General features: G+C 34.0%; 1 pseudogene; it reads left to right on the top strand.

Annotated features, from left to right (window-relative positions):
* The first annotated feature begins 5,547 nt into the window (after positions 1–5,547).
* Positions 5,548–6,691, top strand: LOC143248107 (FMRFamide receptor pseudogene; annotated as a pseudogene).
* Positions 6,692–6,925: the final 234 nt, after the last annotated feature.

Genomic DNA, 6,925 nt, shown 5'->3' on the forward strand with positions numbered 1-6,925 from the left:
AGCAGAACAGCGTGTCATATAAGTAAATAAAACATATACATATATATAAATTTAACATGCTTTGGTACCAAAATAAAAACTGTGGAAACATGTTTATTTGAAACGATCGAAATGTTCGATAATTTTATGGCTCCAGAGAAAACGCACCATATTGAGATTATATTTATGTAACAATATTTTTCTGTTGTTTCGTCGTTTTGCAAACATTATTCAATTGGCCAGCAAAATTTCAGTTCTAGTCAGATTGGCTTGAAACTTGGTATGATTATTAGTTGTTCTAATATACCCGTTTTTCATTTTCGTTATTTTTGTTTTGGTTTTCCTAAGGATATTATGTGTCAAGAGTTAAACAATCTAAAAATGTAGAACACTTAGCGGAGATACTAAACTGACAAACTGTGAATAATGGATTACTGGAGGCACACAACAAGGCATGACGAGTGAAGCTTCCTTCTGCTGATAGAATAAAACATTTAGTAAAATAACAAATAAGATATTTAACTCGGATTTAGCCCACTGTTCGAGGTGATGTAATGGTGTACGAGGTATATTTTCCGACAGTGGCACAGCGGTACGTCCGAGTTTTGATAATCGTAGCTGACAGTGCCTAAATAGCCCATTGTGTAGTTTGGTGTTTATTTACAACAACCTGTAGGGGAACCTTTAAAAGAATCAACAAATTTCATTATTACCGATCATATTTACTCCATATATTTCTATTTTACTGTCAGTACAGATGAGATACGACGAATCAAAATAAGCTTCTACTCACTCGTTGTCAACGGTTCACCCTGAAACTGCATTCTTTGGTCAAAGAATGGTGGCTTTTGAAGTGGCTGTAAGATATAACAGATTTCTTTTGCAATGTTTTTCATATAACATTATTAGAAGTACTTCAATTCTCACAACTGAAGGAGTTTACCAGTGGTAAATATGACAATTACACTTTTTCTGTAGGTGATCAGTCAGGTTTGTTTGTTTTGTTTTGTTTTTTAAGTCTCGCGCAACGCTACACGAAGGCTATCTGCGCTGGCCGTCCCTACTTTAGCAGTGCAAGACTAGAGGGAAGGCAACTAGTCATCACCACCCACCGCTAACTCTTTGGCTACTCTTTTACCAACGAATAGTTGGATTGACCGTGATATTATAACGCCACCACGGCTGAAATGGCGAGCATGTTTGATGTGACTGGGATTCGAACCCACGACCCTCAGATTACGAGTTGAGTGCCTTAACCATCAGTCAGGTTACAATTTGATAGATAAATTAACGAATGACTACTGAAGGAGTCTGGCAGTGGTAAATGTGGCAACCAGGTAGAAATTTGATTGCTTTACTAACCAATGGCAAATACATGCTACGATTAAACAGGCTGGTGGTTAGGTGCAATCATGAGTTCAAATCATCGTCATTTAAAACTTCAGTATTTCATTAGTGAAAGCGTTATAATATAACGGTCAATTCCTCTACACGTTGATAATAGGCTAACTCTGAAGTTGGCGAGGTGTGGTGTTTACTATCTGTCTTCCAGCTCTAGTCTGTCACTGCTGAATTAGAGATGACTGGCACAGTTGGTTTTGCGATAAATTCAGAACAAACAAATCGTTATAAATAAAAACCCTAAAGTTCTACGTGTGTTGTTTCATAAAGCTATTAGGTTACTTTTCTTAAAATGAGAATAAAGATACTGAAGGTTACTTTCACGTTGAAATACTTTATTTATTTATAAAATATGATTATAACTTCATTCTTCTGCTTTTCTTCTTTTTTCAAACAGTTTCTCAGTATGAATAAAAAAATATGTGTGCAGTTCTTTCTTCACATTTAATGTCCCTGTGTGCAGTTCTTTTTTCACATCTAATGTCCCAGACTTGGCCTGGTTTATTGGAGCTTTATTTAAAGAAGTTTTTTCCAGAACATCCGCGTTTGATATTACGATTATTCTATATTCGTAAGGTTATCATCAGGAGAGACAACGTATTTTAACGTCAATATAATCAACACAAGGTTAAAGCATTTTTTATTGTTGTTTGCTATTAAGCATAAAGCTACATCAGTGGGCTATTTGTGTTTAGTCCATCTCGTATTTAGAGTAATTAGATTTTCTTAGTGTTATAAGCTCTCAACTTGCCTCTGAGTCACTGGGTGCCAAAATATTTGGTGACTGAAGTAATAAGACAATAGAAAAGGCGAGTTCAATGTCATATTTAATTAAATGTATCCAGATTGAACGTATAGTGAAATTCACACAACAAACATTTTAACAATCGCTACGATTCATATTCTATATGGTTTTCAATCATGTTACGTACCACACTTTCAGCAAATACACACTACCTGGTATCTTATAATGTATTTCAGATCTGTCCAGGTAGAGGGCGCTTTACGGTAAACCTAAGACCAAAAATAAATAAGAATGGGACTTGGTAATGTCCCTAGTCACGTGCGTGAAAACATTTTGCTGATCGCTATGTCCCTGAGAGTGTGACCAAGTACTGTGATAAGAGTGAGTGCATGAAGTTTGTTTCATTCAAAACTCCTTTTCTCTGAGGAATATTTCAAATTAGATCAGCGACTGTTCTTCTTTGTCCACATCTGTTTAACCTCATCATCATAATAGTTCAGCGACTGTTCTTCTTTGTTCACATCTGTTTAACCTCATCATCATAATAGTTCAGCGACTGTTCTTCTTTGTTCACATCTGTTTAACCTCATCATCATAATAGTTCAGCGACTGTTCTTCTTTGTCCACATCTGTTTAACCTCATCATCAAATTAGATCAGCGACTGTTCTTCTTTGTTCACATCTGTTTAACCTCATCATCATAATAGTTCAGCGACTGTTCTTCTTTGTTCACATCTGTTTAACCTCATCATCATAATAGTTCAGCGACTGTTCTTCTTTGTCCACATCTGTTTAACCTCATCATCAAATTAGATCAGCGACTGTTCTTCTTTGTTCACATCTGTTTAACCTCATCATCATAATAGATCAGCGACTGTTCTTCTTTGTTAACATCTGTTTAACCTCATCATCATAATAGATCAGCGACTGTTCTTCTTTGTTCACATCTGTTTAACCTCATCATCATAATAGTTCAGCGACTGTTCTTCTTTGTTCACATCTGTTTAACCTCATCATCATAATAGATCAGCGACTGTTCTTCTTTGTTCACATCTGTTTAACCTCATCATCATAATAGTTCGATGTTTACCCGTCGACATCACCTTGATGCTGCAAAAGCGTTGTTACCATGGTTGTTTCAATATTTTATGAGAACAGTTAAAATGTTCAGGCATAAATTCGCAAGAGTCATAATAATTTGTGACATATCTTGTGCTGTTTTTTATACAATTCCATCATATTTCCTCGTGATGCGAATCATATATTACATCAACTGGTTACCTCAGCTATCAAATGTTTTAGCTTTATGATAGTTTTCCACGTTTTAACAGTAGATTTGTAGGCAATTTAACTTTATAACAACCCTATATATAACAACAAGCTAGAGATATTTTTATTCCATTAGACAAATAAACATATAAGTGTGTAAAACGTAAGAAAACTCAACATGTAAACAAACACAGCAATTACTACAGTCTTTAAACTACTTATTAAACGTAAGCACTCGTGTGTAATTAACATGTTTAGAAAATAAACACATATATTTAATTGTTTAAATAGAGAAGAAATGGGGCTTTAAAATTACAGTAATTCTTCATTTACAAACATTATTTTAAAGATATCAAATAAAGCACATAATCCAATACACACAGTTACACTAATTGCATACTAATTGTTAAAATAAACATTGATCTTCTGTTAAATATTCTATCTCAGTAAGAGTTAAACTCGAACATAAAAAGATACATTTACATGTGATTGTAGTAGACTATTATACGTTATCTAAAATTTTCTATTTAGATTCATTATAAAAGAATATGTAAAAACATGACTAGAAAGTCGTTGTACTCCATACTGGAATTATTAGGTAGCATGTTTGCAAAGTATTTTGTATACAGTATGGAATAGAAGTAAATATATAAGCTCCGAATTATTAAAAAAAAAAAAAACACCTAAAAATACAACTGTCATCCGGAAGTGTGATATTTTGTTTTAAAATGAATTGATGAGTACAAGTAGAATTGACTAAATCTTTCTGAGCATTAATTTATCAAATAACAAAGCACTACATTCCCTCCATATTGTTGAACCCCGCTAGGTGAGAGGTAAGTTTACGGGCTTATAACACTAAAATCTGAAGTTCAATTCCCGAAAATGGACAGTGTATATAGCCTAACTTTTGAATAACATCACTCGGTACTGTTTTCTCTGCTGCTTGAAGAAGTTCCAATTTTGAACAACGCATGCGCTTATGATGTATGAAAGTTTGGGAGATATCTCGAGAGTCTCACTACGTTCTTAACGAGCTAATTCAAGACTTCATTCTTCACGTGTATCTGACGGTGACAACCAGAAAGTATCAATGTCCAGAAATAACGTGATTAAGATATGTTGTCCTTAAATATAAACGTGTAGATATTTAGAGATGAAATCAGGCTATAAGAATACCTAGTGTGCCCAGTTTTCATTCTCAGATATTGTGAGGACGAATACCTACCTGACTTGATCCACGAAGAAAGCGAGCCATCAATAAAGTCATCGCTAGTTTTGTGTATGGTCGTTTTCTATGTCGTTCTGAGTGTCAAAATGTTTGAAGTCGAGTTGCAGTATATACAACAATCAGTTCTGTTGTTTTTCATTGGTCAAGAACTAAAGCTTCAGAAAAGTGAGATGTCTTCACACTGAATCTACTTGGAATTTCTTAAGAAGTAAATTATTTGACTTTCATGTTTTCTAAATCTTTCGTTTAATAACAATGACTGTTAAAACTTTAAAAAAAACTTTCAAGATAAATATAAGTACTGTGTTTTCTTGAAGGTTACCAGATACTTTTGTAACGATTTTTATATTCAGGACTGCAAGTATTCTAATGATTCCAGAAAAAAGCATCGACATGTTAATCTAAATGTTATTTTAGTAATTTATTTTGGAGCCCGTGCTCACGTTAAACGGTTTACTCTTACAAAGTGACTGGTTTTAAAAAATCGTAACATATTTTGTATTAAAATTGTAAAATTAACTGGCTAACCATGAAATGTACAAGGACGTCTTGATGAATAGGTTATTTCTACATAAACATTAAGAAACTTGAGTTATCTCAGTGAAAACTATTCTACGACATCAGTAATGTCTTTCAGGATAAATATATTTCATTTGCTGGGAGACTTGAATTATAAGAAAAGATGTTATTATTCTTTTGAATGAAGTCAGTTAACAGGGTTTTATTATGTAGATTAAGAATAAACTTAATCAGAAGTGTCTTATAATTATAATAGTTTCACATTCCATTTCTTCTTAAAAGACAAAATGTGTTTATGTCGTATAGAGTTATGAAATAAACTTTGATTTGTTGTACATTATTTCATAAGGATAAAAGAAGCAATGTAACAATATTTGGATTTTGAACGCTATACCTGAGAGGACTTAAGATATTGATTGAGTGAGAGTTAATTAAACTTATAAAGTGAATCAAGTGGTAGACAAGATGAATGAAACATCACTAGGATTAAATAACGGACTATCGACAACAATTTCTATCTTGGAACTGATATCCACAGGTGTGGGTATTACGCTATTAAGTGCGCTAGGGATAATCGGTAACATTATATCTCTTCTTGTATTATCTCGACCTCAGATGCAATCCGCAATCAACTGCAGTCTTCAAGGCTTAGCTATTTTCGACACAGGAGTTTTGTTATGTGCGTTAATAATGTTAGGCTTAACAACATTAGGGAAATTAATACATTGGTTACGTTTCTATACCTGGATTGTCTTTCCGTTTATAGTGCCAGTGGTTTATCCAATAGCCTTGATTGCTCAAACTGGATCAGTGTGGATGACGGTTGTTGTGACTATTGAACGATATGTGGCTGTTTGTCATCCATTCAGAGCTAAATCTCTCTTCACATACAAGCGTTCGAGCTTTTACAATATCATTGTAACTGTGATTGCAGTGTGTTACAATATACCTCGCTTTTGGGAAGTTCAAAGGATAGAGAGATGGGATTCTTTCACAAACTCAACAGTGTATGACATCCAGCCATCATCATTCCGCGAAAATAAACTTTACTTTGAAATTTATTACATTTGGATGTACCTCCTGATGATGTATTTCCTTCCATTGCTTACTCTTGCCATCCTCAACACTTTTATCTGGCACACAGTGAATCAAGCTAACAAAGATCGTCAAAACTCAGCTTTCGGCAGCGGAAGGAGATTAGCCTGTCTATAATGTTGCTCTGTGTTGTAATTGTATTTCTCTTCTGTAATATCACTGCATTCTTTGTGAACATTCTGGAATACTTCGACGTTTACTGGGATTCTTTGGCTCATTGTTCCAATCTCTTAGTGACACTTAACTCTTCTGTTAACTTTATTATATACTGCATCTTTGGACATAAGTTCAAACAAACGCTATTTTCCATATTCTGCAAACAAAAACTACTGCGAATTCAGACTTTATCGTCAGATCGTGGTATTTCTATAAGACTTCAATCCAAAAGATTTCGTCAGTCGCATCTTCATGCTTGTCATCAAGAAAGAAGAAAAGAAAGTGCGGAGCTATAATAATGGCGAAGCCTAAAGTAATCTTTTTTGTACGTGTTTATCATCAGATATCGCCAGTATAATAAACCCTAGGGCTAAGTAGTAAATATTGTTTTGTTTAGGTTTTCATCAAATGTTACCAATCACTCGGATGAGGACACTGAACCAGCCCTAAAGTAATATCTTCATTCCTTAATTTGTTTCAATAGGAAATTTATTCAGTAGTTATTTATTCCATGAAATAACTCATGGAAA

This window comes from Tachypleus tridentatus, chromosome 4 (assembly GCF_004210375.1).
Source record: "Tachypleus tridentatus isolate NWPU-2018 chromosome 4, ASM421037v1, whole genome shotgun sequence".
Classification (NCBI taxonomy): Eukaryota; Metazoa; Arthropoda; class Merostomata; order Xiphosura; family Limulidae; genus Tachypleus; species Tachypleus tridentatus.